This window comes from Stegostoma tigrinum, unplaced genomic scaffold (assembly GCF_030684315.1).
Source record: "Stegostoma tigrinum isolate sSteTig4 unplaced genomic scaffold, sSteTig4.hap1 scaffold_112, whole genome shotgun sequence".
Classification (NCBI taxonomy): Eukaryota; Metazoa; Chordata; class Chondrichthyes; order Orectolobiformes; family Stegostomatidae; genus Stegostoma; species Stegostoma tigrinum.
The window spans coordinates 203,342-227,109 of NW_026728063.1; the positions used below are offsets into that span (position 1 = coordinate 203,342).

A 23,768-nucleotide genomic window follows, 5' to 3' on the forward strand; every position below is an offset into this window, starting at 1 on the left:
ACCTATCCAAGCTGCAACCTCACCTAACTTATTCCGGATACTCCCGGCATTGAAGTCATCACACTTCAATCCAGCTTGCTGTCTGCCAGCACACTCCTGTGACAGTGAGGTCCTGACCATGTCCTCCCTACACTCATCCTCCTGTGTACTAGGACTACACCTCAGTTTCCCATCCCCCTTCTGAGCTCGTTTAAATCCACCTGAATGGCACTAGCCAATTTCCCACCCAGGATATTCGTGCCCCTCTGGTTCAAGTGGAGACCGTCCTGTTTGTACAGGTCCCACCTTCCCCAGAATGAGCCCCAATTGACATTGTACCTGAAGCCCTCCCACCTGCACCATCCCTGCAGCCACGTCTTCAGCTGAAATCTCTCCCTGTTCTTTGCCTCGCTATCACGTGGTACGGGTGACAAACAGAGAGGACCACGCTCTTTGTTCCAGCTCTCAGCTTCCACCCTAGCTCCCTCAAATCCTGCCTGGCATCCCTATCCCTCTTTCTACCTACGTCGCTGGTGCCTACGTGGACCACGACTTGGGGCTGGTCACCGTCTCCCCTCAGGACCCTAAACACACTATCCGAGACATCATGGACCCTGGCTCCTGGTCGGCAACACACCAATCGTCAGTCTCTTTCGTTCCCGGCAAATCTTCTATCAGTCCCTCTAACTATTGAGTCCCCAATGACTATCACTCTCTTCCTATCCCCGCTTCCCTTCTGTGCAAGAGGGACAGACTCTGTGCCAGAGACCTGCACCCTACTGCATGCCCCTGGTAAGTCGTCCCCCGGAACAGTATCCAAAACGGTATACTTGTTTTTCAGGGGAGCGACCGCAGGGGATTTCAGGGGAACGACCACAGGGGAAGGTTGGTCGAGCTACACCGGGTAAACGTACATTTTTGGCTGAAGAAACATGTGTTTCAATGTGAGCTAATGGAAGAAGCCATGGAGTCAAAGCTAAACATTTCGAAAGTAAGACAACCATTCTTAAAAGCAGCAGACAGCATGAAAAAGAAATCAGCGGCTTTAATATCCGGTTAAAATTTGTGGAATATCAGATGGAATTTTCTTATTGACTCCATTGTGCAATCATATCGATCTAAAAATGTTAACTGCATTAATTAATACTAACCAGAAACGGACTTTGTAGTAAATGGTTTGACTATTTTCTGTATCTGGAACATCCCTTTTCCTTCTCCAACGAAGATCGTACCAACCTATGGTACCAAACTCTGAGTCAAACGGACGGGACTCGTAATCTTTAGGTTCCTCATCAAAACAGTCTAATTGTATGGTTCTGTGCAATAAAAGAGAAAGAATAAACATGTTTCCCACAATTTTGCTGATGTTTATGAACAGAATGCACAAATTCAACAAGTTTGAGCTGGCATGTCTGCTTCCTCCAGCCTGTTTAAACTGTTCCATTCAATGTGAAATTTGTCATAAGTTTTAGCACACAGGTCTACTTGATCTGTGCCACCACCTTCTATTAGTCATACATGCTTTCCCCACCTTCCTGTAATACATTCCTTGAAGTGTTCAATGAGATTTTGATTTTAAATCTTATCGTCATATTCTTTTGATTCTCAAGCATCAATGAATCTGATGTCGCCGCCATTCCATGCAGTGCATAGCACGTCAAATAGGAGTCTTACTCTTGCCATGAGCACTGAGGGAGTACGGGATCATAACTGTCTCATAGTTCAGAACGAAATTCTACATATAGGGCTATGTCGAGTCATGCAGTTAATTTTATTTGACATGCTATTTCTTTTCTTCACAAATATGCTGGATTTAAAGTGATCTTCACCCTCATTTAAAATGAATCCAATATCCAACCATGTGTAAAACAAGCAGATCCAAATTTTAATTGGAGTTTGGTGTTTCACAAATATATTACTTTCTTAAAAATTATATTTGAGTCAACATTATCATTTCATTCCCTGACAGCGGGTGAACTTACTTTTAAACTCCAATTTTCCTTCGGTATTAACGGAGAGGTGAGCCTTTTCGCAAGCACCGAAAGGCTGCACCAGTTTATGCTAAAACTTACGGAACTGTAAGTTTCACAAATATGTTCCTATTAAACACTAATTCCTATTGAAGCAGTATGAAGCTAAATTCATTCAACTGGACAGCAAAAATGGTCAAGATTTTAAAAGCAAGCAACTATTTTGAAGTCACTCTTTGAACTAAATTCCATCTTGGTGTGTGAGAGTCCATAGGTTCCTCACTCTCAAAGAACCATTCAAACTGTCATGCAATTACTGAAACACACAGACAAAAAACATGAATGTTAACAGTCACTAAGATTTTGAGAGTGATTTGGAATTCATATTCAATACCCGCTGGGGGAAATCTGTTCCAATCTGGATAGTACTCACTTATCACCATCCCACCTACCTTCCCCAGCACCTCCTCCCCCTCCACGCTGTTTTTTTCTGAGCTCCCTTCCACCCTCCATTTCTCAGGAAGGGTCCTGACCCAAAACCTCAACTTTCTTGAGCCTCTGATGCTGCCTGCCCTGCTGTGTTCCTCCAGCTCCACAATGTGTTATCTCAGACACCAACATTGGCAGTTCTTACTATCTGGATAACTCATTCTCACCTTGTAACAAGTGATTTATACTCATTATCTTTTCAGATTACGCATGTACATGGATATACTTAAATATACATATTGCACTTTTATGCCTGAACCACTAACCTAGAGGATATTTTAAAACAGTCTCTTCATATCTGCATGAAAGAGAAATCATCAAGGTCATAACTTTCATTTTAGGAATAACTCGAACATTCAAAGTACTCACAGTCAGTGTCCCATTTCCTTGACCAGTCAACTTGATGTGAATCTTTCTTCCAAGCGGAAGCTATAACAACAATTATATTTGAGAATCAAACTCTTCATTGCATCACCAATATTTCCTTGTCTGTTTGAAACATAAGATAATGAAATAATCATGGACAGATTGGCCAACAGTGTAATTTAATGCGTGTTACAACCATTGAAGTGATCTTTAAAAAGCTGTTGTCACACAACACACCACTTTTTGAGATGCAGTGATGAACATACTTCCTGAGACGTAAATAATATATGCCGAATTAATTCCAAAGAATACATTTACAATTAAAAAGAAGCTAAAAATCTCTTCACATTGTGATGCTTGTCAGATTGCTATTCGTCAATGGAAATCGTTCAGAACAGTTATTTATTCCCAGATGAAAAGGAAGTGTATACATATCATTTTCAAATCTTGTCCAAGAGAGAAAAAAAAACGCCTTCATGAATGCATTGTCAAACAAGAAGACTCAGGAAAAAAGTCATTTGGCCCATTGAATTTCCTCCATCATTCGCTGAGATCATGGTTGATCTCATGACATTTATCACGACACAACATTTCCACCAAACCCACCTTACAGCTAATACATTCCGATCCAAGTCACATCCTGGTAAATCTCTGTTTCTGTGCCATGCCTTGTCTTTCTAAATATTTTTTCAGTCATCTACAAATTTAGCCACAGCACATGCACCTCTTTCCTCCAAGTCATTAATAAACAAGCACAAGAGCTGTGGTTCCTTCAGCGCGACCTCATTTCTTACTGACAAGCCAACCCTGGCATCTCTGTCCATTTGTATCGGAGATAATGGGAACTGCAGATGCTTCAGAATCCAAGATAACAAAGTGTGGAGCTGGATGAACACAGCAGGACGAACACACAGAAGTAGAAGGGTCTCGGCACGAAACGTCAGCTTTTACGCTCCTGAGATGCTTCTTGGCCTGTTGTGCTCATCCAGCTCCACGCTTTGTTATCTCTGTCCACTTGCCTGTTCTTTCTATCGGACATGAATCATTGGATATTTTGTTCCCAACACTTATCCCCTAACAACCACCTCTCTGTGATACCCAGAGTGATGTATCTGTCAATTTCAATCTGCTCCACAAACTCATTCACTTTGTTTCATACACTCCCTGCAATTCAATACAAGATCTTCAGTCTGGCATTTACAGCCACCCTTCTTATCTGCTGCAGATGAAGTGAGATTCCTGACCATTTCGACACTTTTTGTCCTATTACTTGCTCTGGAAACTTTGCTGAGCACTTACCAGCTTCTAACTCTTTCCACAATTTTCCATGCAACTGAGCTCACCCGCTCCACACTTTTTATTTTAACACCCTACCCCAAGACCGAGCTCTGTATTTTGCCAGGATACTTGTCCCAAAATGATTCTTGTCGAGCCTATAACAACAGAACGACTCCCTCCTTCCCCATACCGATGCCAATGTCCCATGAATTCAAACACATTTCTGCCATGCCACCATTTGAACAATGCATTTGCATCTATAATTATGCTCACACCGTGCCAAATTGCTCAGATAATAATCCAGAGATTATTACCATTCTGGTTCTGCTTTCTCATTCAGCACCTCAGTGCTCATAATCCCTCAGCAGAACCTCTTTCCTCTTTCTTCCATATCAATGGTACCTGTGTGGACCACAAAAGCTGGATTCCTACTCCTCCCACTTCAAGTTCCTTTGTAGCCGAGATGGAATATCCTGAACCTGGGCACCAGGCAGGCAACACTACTTTCGAGACTCTCGATCCTAGTCACAACGAACAGTGTTCATTCCCCAAACTACACTACCTCTGATTATAACTACATTTCACTTTTTATCCCCTCCTGAATGTCCCCCCTGTACCACAGTGCTACAGTCAGTTTACTCATCTTCCCGAAACCCTGCACTCTCATCCACACAGGAAGAAAGAATCTCAAACCTGTTAGATAAGATCAAAGGCCAAGGTTCCTTCTGCACTACATCCTGGATCCTTCCACCTGCCCTGTTCTTTGTCACACTCTCAAGTCTCTGGCCACTGACCGAGTTTCAGCTAGTTAATCTAAGGTGTGTGAATGCCTCCTGAAGCACAGCATTCCCTGGTAACTCTGCCCCACATGATTTGTTGATTGGTCGAAACTGAGATTCCAGTTCATCAACCCTGAGCTGGAGTATGGGGTCTGACCACTCCCCCGTCATGTAGGAATAAATCATCATCTGGCCTGGCATCTCCATTTCAATTACTTGGATCTTAATTTGATTTGAAAACATTCTGGTCTTTTAGTTTGGAGCCTGTAAATATTTCTCCGATTTACTTTCAATCTGAAAGCTACCGATAATAGATTCTTAAACCAGTAGCGATCACCAACCAATGAACCTGGTTCACCCTCTCGGTCCCTGATTCTGGCTTCAATTCACCCTGTCTCAACAAAAACTGCTTACGAACTGTCAGGCAAAAAAAAGCAAGCAAATGGCACCTCTTACCCTCTGCGCTGACTTGCCACATTGCCACCAAGTTCCCCAAAATATATATTCATTTGGTGCATTTCACTCGAGATGTGATCTCTACTTCCAGAACATGCAAAGCATACTGAACCATCGCAATATACTACCTTAAAAACCTCAGCTCTCAGCTTATTACTTTTGAGTACATTCTCAAATGCTTTCTCCAAGTCCAAACACAACACATTTACTGGTTTTCCTCTATTAATTCTCCTTCCAAAACTTCCTCCAAAAACCAAAACAAATTAGCCAGACATAATTTCTCTTTCAGCAGGCTGTGGTGATTCTGTTTGATTAGATTCTGATTTTCCAAATGTCCTGCTATTATTTTCTTCACAGTTGATCACCACATATTTCCAACAATAGATGTTAGGCTGGTTCGGTTGTAGTTATCTTCTTTTTGCCTCTCTCCTTTTTGAATAGGAATGTCACATCAGCATTTTTCCAGCCCTCAGATGCTACTCTCGAATCTGAAACTTTTTGGGAAATTACAATCAATGCATACACCGACTCTGAAGCTCTTTGTTCAGAATCTTAGAAAGTAAACCATCACGGCAAAGAGTCTAATCTGCTTTCACTCCATTAGATTGTCTACTACAACTTCTCTCATGGTAGTGATGGTGTGGTAGTGATGTGTTTAATTCCTCCCTGTATTCTTTAGTAATAAGGGGATCCTTGAAGTATCTTCCGCTGTAAAGACTACCCTTTTCTCATTGTCGTTGTTCCTTGATTTAAAAATTAACCTGGCCATCTCAGCCGAGCATATAATTAATGGCATTACCTCTAAAACCTTCTCTGTCAAAGTGTTCAATAGATTGCTACAACCTGAAAGAAGTAATTCTTCCCATAAATTAATAGGCAACCAATTTGAAAATGTGGCCTCTGGTCGTAAAATCTTTCACAATGGGAGTAATCTCTACGGATATACACTATCAAGCCTCTTAAGCATCTTAAATGTTGAAAAAATAAGATTTGTTTCAATCTTATTAACTCCAATGAATGTCGTCCCAGCCCGCCCAACTTTCCTAAGCATGGCAATCCCCTACGCCATTTCCGAAATCAACCCAGTCAACATGAGGTGTACGGCCTCCGCAGCATTCACTCTGTGGCCGTACATGACTTATAAGTTACCATCTTGCTGCTACGACTCTACTTCTATGTACGATGCAGTCCTCTGTCCATCCTAACATACTACGCTTGAACACGTGGGCTCTTTTCTTTTGAGACACCTTATGAGCTGTACCTTATCAAATGCTTTGTTGAAATCTCAATGTACGACATCAACTGGTGGTCCTTCGTCAGTAATGTTTGTTTCCTTCTCAAAGCACTGTAGCAAGTTTGTCAAGTATTATTTCCCCTTTATGAAAGGATGTTAACTCTGTAGGATGTTATAGTACACTAAGTACCCTGTTATTTCATCTTTCATTGCCGGCATGAACATCTTCCCAGGTTGACCTAAATTGGCAATACTTGCTCACTATTTTATTGAAGTATCTTTGTAATAAAGGTGTTATGTTCACAATCTTTCAATCCTCTGAGAATTTTCCACAATCTAAGGATTCTTGGAAGATTATCATCAGTGCCTCCATTGTATCTGTAGCTGCATTGTTCAACATGAGAGGATACAACTCATCATACCCCTTGGATATTTTCTGTACTGATTGGAGTCATGTTTGGAATTCTGTGCAGTGACATTCACTTTTAACAGTTTGCTAAATACTACCAGGAACAGAAATTGTGATCCAGCTGCAACTAAGCTAAAGCTTTCAGCACAGAAGAAAGTCTTTGAATTCATTTTGACCCAAATAACTCCTGAAAAGGGCAATACAATTTGCCTCAGTCCATAAATGTTCTTTCTCCAACATCCTGAGATGCATTATCTGTATTTCTTCAAATTTACCACAGAATCTGTTTCAATCACCCTTTCAGCAATACGCAATGACAACAATTCGGCATTCTTAGTCCCCCTGTAGCCTCCGTTGCACATGTGCATTGTTAGCTGATTATTTGTTTGTGTGCCTGCTTTTTTGCTCAAATGGATCAAGTTAAGTTCGTGTTCTTTTGTCATCAGAACTCTTGGCTCCTCACTCTCATCTTCCTTGTTTTATCCCTCTGCTGGAATATTTAATTTGTCGACATATCTGAAATATGTTGTCGAATGGATTGGGTTTTGTGCCATTGCATTCCCCATAGCCCATCTACCCATCCTGTTGCTTGTTCTAACAGTTATTATCTTGCAGAGTGGAAAATGCAGTTTGAAAGCAATGGAACATTATTGATGAAGAAGTTGATGCATAAATTGCTGCGATCTTCCAAACTACAAACTCACCTTCGATTCTTTCTCGGTCAGAGCATTATGCCAGCGCACATGAATCGTGTTCTCAATGGGACTTCCAAAACCATGGAATTGAATTTGCCTGTTGATTTCTTCTTCCCTCTTCAGAAATGCAATGTCCTATCATGATGAAGCTTCCAAGGCAATGATTGTGTCCTTCAATGAAGGGAAAAGTGACTTTTAGATTCATGGAAATATTTCAGTACTTCCACATACATGAAATGCAAACATTCTCCCTGCATGCTGACCCAACTCCGCAAGGCTTGGGCATGACCCAGTCTCATTTTATCGAATCTTTCTGATTTTACATGCCACGGGATAATCATTGCAGGGTAACAGAAATGTTGATCATGGAAATTTATCAGTGTTTTAATAAATAACGGCAAATTTTCAACATCTTGCAAGTGTATGAAGGCTCAATCTCATGACACCTTGCCTGCTGCACAAAGACATTCTTACACTGCTTTGAGTGTTAGGGCTCAAACAAAACACAATCATTACACAAATGCATCAGCACGCTACTTTCAATAGGATCTGGCGCAGGCTTGGAGGGCCGAAGCGCCTGTTCCTGTGCTGTAATTTTCTTTGTTCTTTGACCAGAAAAAAAGGAAAAGGGAGGTGTATAACAGTCATCAAGGGAACAAGAGTCCCTGTGGACGCACTAACGTCAACCAGGCCAACATCCCCAGCACTGAGGCACTGACCATCCTCGATCAGCTACAATGGGCTGGACACTTCATCTGTATGACTGACACGAGACTCTCCGCATGTTCTCATCCCAGCTTCAAAAAAGCAGGCGAGACCCAGATGTGCAGAGGAAGCACTCGGTGATAAACTCAAGTCCTCAATGGTGAAGTGCGACATTCCTGCAGACACCTGGGAATCGCCGGCCTAAGACGGCCTAAAGCCTGAAGAGCACCTGGGAAGGCATCAAACACTTTGCGGCTTGCCTTTGGAAGCAGCGGAAGCCATGCAGCCACACCAACACCTCCCTCACCCCTTCCCACGACTGCCTTCTGCCCCGAGTGCAACAGAGCCGACGGGAGCTGCATCGGTCTGTGCAGCCAGCGATCAATTCAGCCTGAGAGTGGGAGAGTGTCATCCATATCTGCGAGAAACCACCATGATGATGATGATGTATAGTGTGCAGGGGCATCTCGTCACAGCAAATCAGAGAACAAATACAGGGCAACAGAACACTGGTGACCAAGATTAGGATGAGGGAGAATCTCAAAATCTTCTACAAGTGTCTCAGAGGGAAAGAGAAAACCCAGGGAAAACCAGGTCTCATTAGGGATGAAGAGGCAAATGAACGGTTTGAACTGGAGGGCAATGTCAGGTGTGAAACGAGAATTTCACATCAGCTTTTACATGAGAAGGAGCACACAATTCTCGGACAGAATTAACAGAGACTGGGGAGATGTTAGGTGTTTTGGTGAACTTAAAATTGGACAAATCCCAGGTTTGGATGAGGTGTATGCCACGATGCCCAGGGAGATGAGAGAAAAAATGCCACTCGCCCTCATACAGAGCTTTCAAAAGTACCAAAGGACTGGAGAACAGGTAACATAGTTCCACTGATCAAAATGCGTGACAAACAGAAAGCAGAGTATTACAGACCGGTGAGTATCACATCAGTAGAGAGGAAAATATTGGAGAAAATTCTGAACGGCAGATGTAATTTCCATTTCAAGAAGTGGGGTCTGATCAGCGACCGTCAGCATAGCTTTGTCAGAGGGAGGTCACGCCTCACAAACTTAGATGATTCTTTCAAAGAGGTGACAGAGTGTACAGATGGGAGTTGATGTAGTGAAAATAGATTTCAGCAAAGACTTGGACAGGGTCCCAAATGGGAGCGTGGCAAAGAAGGTAAAGCTCAGGGGGTCCAGGAAAATACAGCAAGTTGAATCCAAAGTCACAGATTGGTCAAATGGGCAGGTCAACGGTAGATGGAATGTTAACCCTGATCAATAAGGCAATTTGGACAAACTAACAAGGCAAGGAATCATTCAAAGAAATGCCAGGACACTAGGAAGATCAGAGGAATGGTGTGATCTTGGGGTGCTTGTCCACAGATTCCTGAACATGGAATGGCAGCTTAAAGGGACAGTTCAGAAAGCATATGGCTCAAGAGCTGTACAGGACTTTTGTTAGGCCCCAGCTGAAGTGCTCAGTGCAGTTCTGGTCTCTCCATTATAGAAAGGAGGTGTTTGCATTTGAGCATGTGTGGAGGACATTCATCAGGATGTTCTGAGGGGGTGAAGCATTTTAACTCTTTGGAGAGTCTGGATACGTTTGCGTTAGCAATAACTGCCAATGCTGGAGTCTGAGATCACACAGTGTGGAGCTGGAGGAACACTGCAGGCCGGGCAGCATCACTGTTGCCGATCTCTGATTAAAGGTCTAGGCCTGAAACATCAGCTTTTGTGCTCCCGAGATGCTGCTTGGCCTGCTGTGTCTAGCCAGCTCCACACTTTGTTCTCTTGGATTCTCCAGCATCTGCAGTTCCCATTGTCTCGAGCATCACTGTTTTATCTGGATAAGGTTGGATTGTTTTCTTTCGAGTAGAGAAGGTTGAAGGAGGTCCTGAAAAAATTGTTTAGATTAATATGGGTAGGGGTGAGGTAAAAAGAAGGTCGATAATGGAGTCGGTCGGGGGGCGGTGGTGGTAGAAGAAGAGATACATACATTTAAGCTAAAAGCTCAGAAGGAATTTCAGGAAAGAAAAGACACCCAGAAGGTGCTGGGGGTTTGGAATTCATTGTCTGGGACTTCAGTTGAGGTGGATAATCTTTTCACGTTAAAGAAAAAGGGTTGGTACAGCATGTAAAATGAAATAACATTCAAGGCAATAGGCCTATTGCTAGAACATGAGCCGAATGTGAACTTAGTGTGGCTTCAGTGGTTACAGACACAATGGAATGAAGTGCTTGTTCAATTCTGTAGAATTCTCTGATTCTATGATTCTGGAGCAGGGGACAGTGAGTGGACAGCACGGGACAGTTCACCTATCTTCTCCTTTCTCCATCTTCTGTCTGCCTCCCCACTTCTCACTATTTTTTACAGAATCCCCTTCTCCTCCCTGGGTTTTGAAGAAGGGTCTCGATCTGAAACGTCAGCTTTCTTGCTTCTCTGATGCTGCTCGGCCCGCTGTGTTCATCCAGTTCGACACCTTGCTCTCTCAGATTCTCCAGCATTGGCAAGTTCCTACTATCTCTTGAGGAAACTTACTTGTTTTTGCACCCAAACTGTGGTGAGAATGTGGAAGGCACCGACTGTGTGGGTGGGAGAGGCAGAAAGCATGATAACATTTAACAAGTCTTTGATTGGGCATTTGCGATGCCAAGGCATACAAGGCTCTGGGTCGAGTGCTGGGAAATGTGATGAGAATAGTTCGGGACTTGCATCTTGTGAGGGCACATACAATTTGCTGAAGGGTCTGTTCCATTGCCATAGCACTCTATTATGCTGTCCCTCAATGATCCTATGACAAGCAAGTGAAGGTTTCCAGAAACAGGTAGTTTTCAAGGACAATGCCAAGAGGAAAAGTGATGCACAGGCAAAGTGCATGTAAGAACTTAACCAAGGATTAACACCATTGAAGAACTGGAATTTGTGCCAATGCACCAAACCTGCAGATGAAAATGCAGTGTCCAGTTTGATTGCAAACTGCAACAACCACCAGTTAGTAACATGATCAATGGAAATATCTGAATGCCTGTTCTTGTGATCTCAAGCATTTACCTGCGTCGAGTGAAATCCACCACCATAGTTCTGTTGCATCGTTAGCCACCTCGCAATCGGTGTTGCATAGTCAATATCATTCCTTGACAATGCTTGAAGCAAGGCATAAGCAGTGGTTTCCACAGTCATCGCAAAAGCCTATGCTGCTTCAAGTGGATACGGCTTCTCGTCCTCCAACAATGGAGGCTTTCCAGTTACCAACATCACAATCTGTCATTTGAGAAAGGGATTAGCTGAGAATAAAGTTTACATCATATAGATTTTTGTTTGCATTTCACCAACATAACAATGGTTTTCTGGTCAAGATCCACCATTGTCTCACCACTGATGTCTAGAACATGCTCCATACTTCCCGCTCAGTGATGGGTCCTTTTGTTTGGGAAAAATAGGCACCTTCGAATGCAAATGAATCAAGATGAGCTTAAGTTTCGCATCAGGCTACATGGCAGTTATTACAAGATGTTACGAACAAAAGGTGAAGAGTCAGATGAAACCATTCAGAGCATCAGTCTGGATGATCTTCTTGCCCTCATCCTGAGGAGGAATCACAGATCTTAACTTCCGCGCAATTCAAGTTATTTCACGCAATGACAAGACTGAATGTTCCGGATACTGCAAATGCCATGGCACCTGGCAGCATCCGACAAACTGTATTGGAACAATGTGCCCCAAGGTCAGCACACCAACAGTAAATGTTTTCCAGTACATTTTTAAACACTTGCGACACTCACATTTCAGAGAAAGATGACCTATCATGTAATAGTCAGACAAATTGTGCTGACCAATTATGGCCTCAATGTATTCTCAATCATCAGCAAAGTAATGCAACATCTGGATGACAGTGCTGTCAAACAGTTGCACACTAAGGCTCAGTTTACTTTTCGTCAGGCTCACACTTCTCATAACCTCATTCAGGATTTCCCACAAATACGATCAGAGATCCTGAGCTTGAAAAGGAAGGAAACTGCAATCTGTCATTTCCACCAAGCCAACTTCTGATTGAATGTGGTGTTAAGCAGAGGAATAGAAAATTGAGTCAGTGGCATTCACTGGATACCTGCACTGGCTGAAGTCATGTCTTCATTTGAACCAAAGTGGAGACATGAATGTTCATTGAATATTGTCCAGGTGTCCAGCAGAATTCATGACTTTTCCAACAGTGAAATCAACGATGAGAAAATACAGTGAGACTTGCACAACGATCAGGCTTGGCCTGATAAACGATAAGTAACATTTGCACCACACAAGTGCTAAGCAGCAATCAGCTCCAACAAGAGAGAATATGACCACATCACAAAATTCCATGTCCTTACCTGAACATCATCCTTACATTTTTGTTTTAAATGTGCAAGTGCTATCCAAGCCATGCAAGGCGATGCGCCAGGTGTTGGAAATGAGGTTAGAAAAATTCACTGCTTCTCTTTGACTGTCACAGAATCCGTGAGCTTAAGAATTTAATTAAGTCTATCCAAGAGAGTTTCTTGACACAGTATATGGATAGAAGATGGGCCATGCTGGACTTTGTCCTGGTCAGGTAACTGGTGAGAAGTGTGGGAAAGCATTTTGGAAATAGTGATCACAACTCCTTCAATTTTAAGATTGCTATGAAGAAGGATAAGTCAGGACCTTGGGGGAGAGTAAATTATATCAATTTTAGGTAGGAGCTGGGGAGTGTTAATTGGGGGGAGCTGTCACATTTGCCATATGGGAATTGTTTAAAGGCCTGCTTATGAGTTTAGGATCAGGAAGGAGGAAGGACAAGGATGGCGAGGTAAAGACCCTTGGATAATTGGGGAGGTTGTGAAGTTAGTCAAAAGGGACAAAAACAGAAATATGTCAGGTTTAGGAAACTAAAATCGAACAGGGCCGACATTAGAAAAAGCAGAAAAAGAAAGGGCGATGAAATGACCTTGGCAAGGAGGGTTGAAGGAAATCCCAAGGCATTCTGTGCATACATCAAAAACAAGGGGATAAATAGTGAGAAAGTAGGATCATTCAGGATAAAGGAGGGAACTTGTGTACGGAAGCAGAGGATATGGGCAAGATCCGAAATGAGTACTGTGCATCACTATTCACTCAGGCGAAGGGTGTGGAGGATAGTGGGATTTGTGTGGAGCATGCTCATATGATAACAGCATTTTGAGATCAAGAAAGAGCATTAAGGTGGATAAGTCCTCAGGACCCAATGGTATCTACTCAAGGATTTTGAGCGAGGTGAGAGAGGAGATTGTCGGGGCATTCAGCAATATCTTTGTATCCTTGGTAACCACTGGAGATGTGCTGAGGACGAGCAAGTTGCTAAATGTTCTTCTTCTGTTCAAGAAGGTAAATCGGGTCAATCCAGGAAACTATAGACTAGAGAGTCTCTCATCGTTCATTGGGAAGCTATTGGACAGAATTCTTAGGGGTTGTATTTATCTGTATTTGGAACAGCATGGCCCAATTAGGGACAGTCAGCATGGCTTTGTGCAGGGCAGGTCATGTCTTACTAAATTGATTGAATTTTTTGAGGAGGTAACTAATGTGATCATTGAATATAGAGTGGTGGATATTGTTGACATGGATGTTAGCAAGGCTTAAAACAAGGCGCTTCACCGTAGGATCATCCAGAAGATTAAGATCCATGGGGTCCGTGGTCACTTAGCTGCTTGGATTCACAACTGGCTTGCCCAGAGAAGGCAGAGGGTGGTGGTGGAAACGTGCTTTTTAGGCTGCAGATCCAGGACTATTGTGTTCTGCAGGGATCTGTACTGGGACCTCTGCTGTTGTGGTATATATATAAAATGACTGAGGTGACAAGATAGATGGATGGGTTAGTAAGTTTTTAGACGATAGAATAATTGGTAGAGTGGTAGTTAGGGTAGAAAGTCATAAAAGGATACAGAAGGATACAGATCCGTTGCAGAAATGGCAAGTGAATTTTAATCCATTAAGTGTGAAGTGCTCCACTTTGGGAAATTAAATGTTAAGGAAAAATATACAGTTAATGGCAGGACCCTGAGCAGCATTTGTGTACACAGGGATCTTGGGATTCAGTTCATAGCTCCCCGAAAGGGGCCACACAAGTTGATAGAGTGGCAAAGAAGACGCATGGCATGCTTGCCTTTATTAGTTCGGGAATCGAGCACAAGAATCAGGATGTCATGTTCCAGCTTTAGAACACTTTGGTTAGGCCTTAAGTATTGCACTCTTAAGAATTGTATCCAATTCTGGTCGTCATGTTACAGGAAGGACGTGGAGGTTTTGAATACGGTGCAAAAGAGGTTGCCTGGATTTGAGGGCTTGAGCTAGAAAGGAGAGGCTGGAAAGACTCAGGCTGTTTTCTCTGCAGTGGCAGAGGTTGAGGGAAGACTTGATAGAGGTTTACAAATTTATGACATGCATGGACAGATTCTGACTGTAACCCTTCTTCCAGATTTGAAATGTCTAAAACTGGGGGCATGTATTTAAGGTGAGAGCAGGAAAGTTCAAAGGAGATGTCAGAGACAATTCTTATATCCAGAGAGTGGTAGGAGTCTGAAAAGCACTGCCGGGGTGGCTGTGGAAGCAGATACAATAGGGCCGTTTAAGACACTTTTATATACATGCATGAATATACAAGGAATGTAGGGATATGAATCAAGGACATTCAGAAGGCTTTAGCTAAATTTGGCATCATGTTTGGCACAACATTGCATGCCAAAGGGCCTGTTCCTCTGCTGAAGTGTTCTTGGATCTATGTTAATCAATGTGACTGGAACCGTAGATCAGAGACAATAGATTCTACAGCAAGTAGACTTCTCAACATCTGTCCACTGCCGATAAACTCCAAATCCGGGTGTCAATGAAATACTCTTCACTCAGCTGAACGAGTGCGACTCCGACAACACTATCGATAAACGACAGCAATGCAGTCAAATCATCCCATTGATTGATCCCCCTTCTTACGTAAGGATATAGGAAAACAAGTCAGCCATTCAACCCTTCAAACACTTTCTACCATCCAATGAGGTTATAACTTAATTGTGGCCTACCTCCATATTGCCTTTGGTCCATATCCCTCAATACTGTTTTTCCTTTCGGTCGAACTGAAAATTTACAATTAACAATGGATCTAGAATGAACTGTTGTTTGAGATGAGGAGTTACAATGAGACAATGCACCAATTCATCAAACTCCTTCCACAGTACCTGATAATTGTGTGAACCCTACCACCCAAAAATATTTAAACAGCAGCTCCAGAATCTGCATGTTCCCTGTCAAAATCAGCAGAATCCTGATCTGGAACTGTATGACTGTTACTTCATTTCCACTGAGTAAAAGCAATTCATCTCCTGTCCTCAGTAGTTCATTAATATATTCATACCACGTGCATTGCAGCTCTTCAACAGGCCAATTCTCCACAACCTTCTCAACAGCAATTCTGGATGGATAGCAAATGCAGCCCGAGAAAGCAACATCAATGACATGCTCGTGAATTTTAAAAATTATAATGACAATATTTGCGGATTATAACAAATCTCCGACTTCATGACGTCTCAAATCCATTCTCCCCCTCTCCCCACTGCTTGGATGTGCATTCATGATTGTGATTTACAAAGAACAGCAACTAATTTGAAACAATTCACTTGCAAAAATAGAACAGAAATCTAGTTTTGTGCAAAACCGATGCAAAACAGATAGTAGCGGATAGCGAAGGGGACTGTTGGAGAATGCAGAATATAGACAGATTGGAGAGTTAGGTGGAGAAATGGCAGATGGGGTTCAATCCGGGCAAATGCGAGGTGATGCATTTTGGAAGATCCAATTCAAGAGCGAACTGTACGGGAAATGGAAAAGCCCTGGGGAAAATTGATGCACAGAGAGATCTGGGTGTTCAGGTCCATTGCACCCAGACGGTGGCAACGCAGGTCAATAGAGTGGTCAAGAAGGCATACGGCATGCTTTCATTCATCAGACGGGGTATCAAGTATAAGAGTTGGCATGTCATGTTGCAGTTTTATAGGACTTTGATTCACATTTGGAATACGGCGTACAGTTCTGGTCGCCACATTACCAATAGGACGTGAATACTTTGGAGATGGTGCAGAGGAGGTTCACCAGGATGTTACCTGGTATGGAGGGCACTAGCTATGAACAGAGGTTGAGTAGATTGGGATTATTTACATGAGAAACACAGAGGTTGAAGTGGGGGGACCTGATTGATGTCGACAAAATCATGAGAGGTATAGGCAGGGTGGATAGCAAGAAGTTTTCCATCTCAGAGTGGGGGCATTACTAGACGTCACAATTTCAAGGTGAGAGGGGAAAAGTTTAAGGCATATGAGTGGAAAGTTCTTTATGCAGAGAGTCGTGGGTGCCTGAAACGCGTTGTCAACGCAGGCGTTCAAGGCGGGCACAATAGCGTCATTTAAGATGTATCTAGACAGAAACATGAATGGGCAGGGAGCAAAGGGAACAGATCCTTGGAAAACAGGCGACAGGTTTACATAAAGGATCTGGAACGGCGCATGCTTGGAGGGCCAAAGGGCCTGTTCCTGTGCTGTAATTTTCTTTGTTCTTTTCCTCTTTGAAACAGTTTGAAGGCTGGCTATCAGCTAGACAACAGCAGCGAAACCTGGGATTCGTCATTAGAAACATGAAGGAGTTTCCAACATCAATTGGAGAGAGAGCGTACTTGAAGATTCAAGTCACTATTTCATCTACAACTTTCCACTCACACCGGTGAAATGCCCTTTCAGAACTACAGTGCACGTTAGTCCAGAACCTGCTGCACTCAAGCCACTTCCATTTTTCCACTTCCTGAACTACAATTTGATCCCTTCATTTCCTGGTTTGTTTGCTTTTATGTTTTTCTAGTCTTGAAGATTTCTACAGTACAAATTTACAGTTGCCCTATTTTAGAAGGATATTATTAAGCAAGAGTGGGCACAGAAGAAATTTACCAGATTGTTGCTGAGCATGGAAGGTTTCAGTGATAAAGGAAGGTTGGGTCAGCTGGAACTTTTTTCACTGGAGCAAAGGGGATAAAAGGTGACCTGATCGAGGTTTATAAATAGGACAAGGCTGAAGGGATATGGGCCACGAAGAGGCAGTTGGGACTAGTTTAGTTTGGGATTATGTTGGACCTCAGGGCCCATTTCCACGCTGTACGACTATGACTCTATAAAATAGGCTGACAAGGTCAAGTAACACATACCGTACCAAAACGAGAAAAAAAAAGCACAGCATCCCCTTCAAATTACATCTCACCACAGGACAAGTTAAGGCCAGGCTACTACATAGAACAAACATCAACACTGCATCTCAAACCTCCACTGGAATTGAATAGTTTTGCATTTATCTTGATAAGTCAAACCACATTCTGTTCTCCAACCCTCTGGTACTTCCCTTGTGAGAGGAATTGAAAAACTGGTCAGGGCCACTGAGATTTTCTTTGAGGTAACAAGGTGTACAGCTGGACGAAAACAGCCGGCCAAGCAGCATCAGAGCAACAGGAAGGCTGACGTTTCAGGCCTAGACACTTCTTCAGAAATGGAGGAGGGAGAGGGGGTTCTGAAATAAATAGGGAGAGAGCGGGAGGCGGATCGAAGTTGGATAAAGGAAAAGATAGGTGGACAGGAGACAGGCAGGTCAAAGAAGCATGGATGGAGTGCAGGTGGGAAGTTAGGGAGCAGACAGGGCAGTCCAGAGAGGACAAACAGGTCAAGGGGGCGGGAAGAGGCTAGTAGGTAGGAGGTGGGGGTGGGGCTGGAGGTGGCAGGATGGAAGAGGTGGGTTGGTTTTGGGTTGCGGGAGCAGGAGGGGAGATTTTGAAGCTTGTGAAGTCCACATTGATACCACTGAGCTGCAGGGTTCCCAAGCGGAATATGAGGTGCTGCTCCTGCAATCTTCTGGTGGCACTGCAGGAGACCCAGGATGGACATATAATCTGAGGATTGGGAGGGAGAGTTGAAACGGTTCGCAACTGGTAGGTGCAGTTCTTTCGTGCATTAGTGACTTGCAAAGGTCCCCAAGCCTCCGCTTGGTTTCCCCGATGTAGAGGCGGCTACAATGGGAACAGCGAATACAGTATATCACATTAGCAGATGTGCAGGTGAACATCTGCTTGATGTGGAAATTTCTTCTTGGGGCCTGGGATGGGGGTGAGGGGGGAGGTATCGAGACAGGTGAAGCACTTCCTGCAGTTGCAGGGAAAAGTGCCGCGTGTACGGGGTGCTGGAGGGGAGTGTGGAGCGCGTAAGGGAGTCACCTAAGGGTGGCGAGGGAAAAAATGTATTCGGTGGTAGGGTCAGAGTGCAGATGGCAGAAGTGTCGGCGATGATGCATTGAATCTGAAGGTTGGTGGGGTGGTATGTGAGGGCGAGGAGGACTCTGTTTTGGTTGTTGTTACGGGGAGCGGGTGTGAGGGGTGAGTTGTGGGAAATGTGGGTGACCCGGTCGAGGGTGTTTTCGACCACTGCGGGGGGGTGGGGGGTAGTTGCGGTCCTTGAAAACTAAAACTTCTCTTTCAAATCCTCCCACCTCCTACAGGCAAAGTGGGTGGCCAGGGTATCCACATGGGCCCAAGCTATGCCTGCCTCTTTGCAGGTTACATGGAACGATCCCTCTTCAATACCTACACTGGCCCTAAACCCCATCTCTTCCTCCGTTACATTGATGACCGTATCGGCGCCACTAATGTGGTATGCTGCAAAATGTGCTATGTGGTAATCCTTTCACCATGTATATTTCGTAATCAAACAACAAACTAAAGGAAGACAACAAAATGTGGGGCTGGATGAACACAGCAGGCCCAGCAGCATCTCAGGAGCACAGAAGCTGACGTTTCGGGCCTAGACCCTTCATCAGAGAGGGGGATGGGGAGAGGGTTCTGGAATACATAGGGAGAGAGGGGGAGGCGGACCGAAGATGGAGAGAAAATAATATAGGTGGAGAGGAGAGTATAGGTGGGGAGGTAGGGAGGTGATAGGTCAGTCCAGGGAAGACGGACAGGTCAAGGAGGTGGGATGAGGTTCAGAGGCAGAAAATGGAGGTGCGGCTTGAGGTGGGAGGAAGGGATGGGTGAGAGGAAGAACAGGTTAGGGAGGCAGAGACAGGCTGGGCTGGTTGTGTGATGCAGTGGGGGGAGGGGACGAACTGGGCTGGTTTTGGGATGCGGTGGGGGAAGGGGAGATTTTGAAGCTGGTAAAGTCCACATTGTTACCATTGGGCTTCAGGGTTCCCAAGCGGAATACGAGTTGCTGTTCCTGCAACCTTCAGGTGGTATCATTGTGGTATTGCAGGAGGCCCAGGATGGACATGTCGTCTGAGGAACGGGAGGGGGAGTTAAAATGGTTCGCGACTGGGAGTTGCAGTTGTTTATTGTGAACCGAGCGGAGGTGTTCTGCAAAGCGGTCCCCAAGCCTCCGCTTGGTTTCCCCAATGTAGAGGAAGCCACACAGGGTACAATGGATACAGTATACCAACTGCACCTCCCAGTCGCGAACCAATTTAACTCCCCCTCCCGTTCCTCAGACGACATGTCCATCCTGGGCCTCCTGCAGTGCCACAATAATGCCACCCCAAGGTTCTAGTAACAGCAACTCATATTCCGCTTGGGAACCCTGCAGCCCAATGGAATCAACGTGGACTTCACCAGCTTCAAAATCTCCTCTTCCCCCACCGCATCCCAAAACCAGCCCAGCTCATCCCCTCCCCCCACTGCAACCCAAAACCAGTCCAGCCGGTGTCCGCTTCCCTAGCCTGTTCTTGCTCTCACCCATCCCTTCCTCCTACCTCAAGCCGCACCTCCATTTCCTACCTACTACCTCATCCCGCCTCCTTGACCTGTCCGTCTTCCCTGGACTGACCTATCCCCTCCCTACCTCCCCACCTATACTCTCCTCTCCACCTATCTTCTTTTCTCTCCATCTTCGGTCCGCCTCCCCCTCTCCCCCTATTCATTCCCGAACCCTCTCCCCATCCCCCTCTCTGATGAAGGGTCTACACCTGAAACGTCAGTTTTTGTGCGCCCGAGATGCTGCTCGGCCTGCTGTGTTCATCCAGCTTCACACTTTATTCTCTTGGATTCTCCAGCATCTGCAGTTCCCATTATCTCCTGTGGGTTACCACTGACTAGAAACTCAACTAGGCTTGGCACACAAATAGATTGGCTACAAGAGCACATCAGAGGCGAGGAATACTGTGGTGAATAATTTACCTCTTGACTCCCTAAAGCCTGTGCATCGTCGACAAGACACAAGTCAGGAATATGATGGAATACACCCTTCTCGCCTGGACAGGTGCAGCTCCAACATTCAAGAAACTTGACACCTTCCAGGACAAAGCGGCATGCTTGATTGGTCCCATATCCTTTCCCACGACTACTGACACTCAGTAGCAGCACTCTGTACTATCTACAAGATGCACTGCAGAAATTCACCAAAGACTCTCAGACAGCACCTTCCAAATCCACTACCAATTCCATCTTGGACAAGCACAGCAAATACATGGGAACACCACCACATGCCTGTTCCCCTCCGAGCCACTCAGCATCCTGACTTGGAAATATATCACTGTTTTTTTTCCACTGTTGCTAGGTCAAAAGCCTGGAATTCCCTCCCTAACAGCATTGTGGGTCAACCTACAGCATGCGGATTGCAGTGGTTCAAGAAGGCAGCTCACCACCACCTTCCCAAGGGCAACCAGGGACGGGCAATAATGCTGACCCAGATAGTGATGGCCCACGTCCCACAACTGAATAAAAATAAACATAAGAACACACACACAGTAACATGACAACGACTAGAAAATCTGTTTCTTTTTTGTTTGCTTTCATGATACTTATTGTGGGAATAAATCCCAGCCAGATTAGCAAGAAGAATGTCCATGATTACATGTGGGATTTTTTGCATCGAGCTGAGAGGGTTAATGTTTCATCTTAATTACAATACCTCAGGCAGTGTAGCACTCTATATGTCGTCCCCTGCTGTGGGATTTGAACCCCTGAACTACCAGGCAATATATCTCATAAATTTCACTTCTGAGGGTAGGAGATAATAACTTGCAGAAACTATCCTGATGTATCAATGGATTTCCCCTTAGACACAGAACCTTTTCATCATGTTTGTGCAGAAATGACCAAGTTTCTGCATTCAAAGGACAAGCAACAGCTAACACTGCTGGAGAGACTCAGAGAGAGAGAGAGAGAGAGAGAGAGAGAGAGAGAGAGAGAGAGAGAGAGAGAGCACCAAAAGATGAAATCGCCATGTGAAGAAATTTCAGTGAGAAATGCAAAAACGTTCCAAATGAAAATTCAAACACAAAAAGCACAATTGCAGTGTTATACTGAACGCTGAATTTAATGGAAGTGATGGACATTAGGCGAAGAAAAAAAACAACACTGAACGGTTTGTGTCTTGTCTTTTATAGCTGTACTAGCATGATAGATTTTCATACAGCTCCTGGTCCATTATTAATTGGTGGGTTTTCAGTGATGGTAGCTATACCCATATTTAAAGCCCACCTCTAGCTGCCCGCAGTGAATTGTATTGAATTATTTATTGTCACTTGCAGTGAATAATACGGTAAGATACAGTGAAAAGCTCCAACTGTTTCCGCAATACAGTGCCATTATGGATGGTCTGAGAATAAAAAGAGTAAAAAGAAAGTTTTTGTTCCACTACCTCCAGGATGACTCTGAGCCGGCTCACCAAAGACATCTGCACTGCCAGCCCTCTTGCGCCGTCTTGCACCATCTGTGTCAGGCCCACCAACATAGGTGTCGCCACTCTTCAGGAGCCTTGCCACGGGGCTCATATCACTGTCACCAAGTCCCGTGCTCAACACATAATCGCCCCACATACGGGAATTCCCGATTGCAATCCGTCGCCACCTTGCCAATAACCAGGGGTCCCTGCTCCAGGCCTGCAATCAGCGGTGCCTGCCCGCACTGCCACCTTGATGATGCCAGGAGTTCCCACTCTAGGCCCACCACATCCAGGAGTCCCTGGCTCTGCTGGCGACCACCTCGCCAAGAGCCTCGCTCTGGCTGCCTTCACCCAAGGTGTTGTCTTGCCGGTGCCGCCATCTTGAAGCGTGCACAGCAGCTGCTGGCCCCACGTGACGACATCCCTGATGCCATTGCCATGGTTTCTGACTGCCAGGAAGCAGCTGCCAGTCTTCACGTGGCCCGTGCTCACTGCAACGTCAATCCGGGTGACTCACACGCCAAAAAGATAATCCAGGAAAAAAAAGCAGAAATAAAAAGTGAAAGAAAACAGATGGGAGTGGGTGAGCCCCAGGCAAGAGCCCAGACACAACCCTGCTACTCCCTCCTAGAAGGAGTGCAGTGGTTTCAGGCACTTGAAGAGTTTGAGTAACAGGCTGAGGTCCAGTTCCTGTTCCTATCTCAGCCATAGATAACAAGGTGTCGAGTTGGATGAACACAGCAGGCCAGGCAGCATCATAGGAGCAGGGAAGCTGACGTTTTGGGCCTAGGCCCCTCTTCAGAAATTTCTGAAGAAGGGCCTAGGCCCGAAACATCAGGTCTCCTGCTCCTATGATGCTGCTTGGCCTGCTGTGTTCATCCAGCTCTACACCTTGTTATCTCAGATTCTCCACCATCTGCAGTTCCTACTGCTTATGTCAACCATCTTGTGTGGAAATGTTGTTCAGTGCAGAAAATACAACAAATGCAGACTAGCGTGGTGGCTTGCCTGACAGATATCAGGATGCCATTTAGGAGTTTGCGACAAACCAAAAGCTTTTGTCGTCATTTCCTGATGCCAGTCTGTTGTTTCCAGCATGCACTGAGAGACCACTTACTTACTGATTTTCAATCATGAAGGAGCCACGGGTTTCCATGAAAGACACTTGGAACATTGAAGGCAATGCCAGGGGCTCATGTCTTTGGAGTGTTCTGCCAGTCATGTCTAAAATAGACCAGCAGGTGAAGCAAAGTGATAATGGGAACTGCAGATGTTGGAGAATCCAAGATCATAAAATGTGAGACTGGATGAACACAGCAGGCCCAGCAGCATCTCAGGAGCACAAAAGCTGACGCTTTGGGCCTCGACCCTTCATCAGAGAGGGGGATGGGGTGAGGGTTCTGGAATAAATAGGGAGAGAGGGGGAGGCAAACTGAAGATGGAGAGAAAAGAAAATAAGTGGAGAGGAGAGTACAGGTGGGCAGGTAGGGAGGGGATAGGTCAGTCCAGGGAAGACAGACAGGTCAAGGAAGTGGGATGAGGTAAGTAGGTAGGAGATGGAGGTGTGGCTTGGGGTGGGAGGAAGGGATGGGTGTGGTGCAGTCGGTGGAGGGGACGAACTGGGCCCAGTTCGTCCCCCCCCCCGCACTGTACCACACAACCAGCCCAGCTCTTCCCCTTCACC

General features: G+C 44.8%; 1 protein-coding gene across 8 annotated transcripts in view; it reads right to left on the reverse strand.

Annotated features, from left to right (window-relative positions):
* Nucleotides 1-23,768, reverse strand: part of LOC132207623 (complement C5-like) — a 256,535-nt gene that overhangs the window by 203,073 nt on the left and 29,694 nt on the right. For 6 of the 8 annotated variants that reach the window (XR_009443642.1, XR_009443641.1, XR_009443640.1 and 3 more), the window contains exons 2-4: nucleotides 7,665-7,826; nucleotides 2,808-2,867; nucleotides 1,131-1,295 (exon numbers count right to left, since the gene is read on the reverse strand). The gene's annotated coding sequence lies outside the window, so the exon portion shown is untranslated. Of the gene's footprint in view, nucleotides 1-1,130; nucleotides 1,296-2,807; nucleotides 2,868-7,664; nucleotides 7,827-11,414; nucleotides 11,534-23,768 lie in introns of those variants that run through there. The other 2 variants (XR_009443638.1, XR_009443639.1) reach the window with 2 other exon arrangements.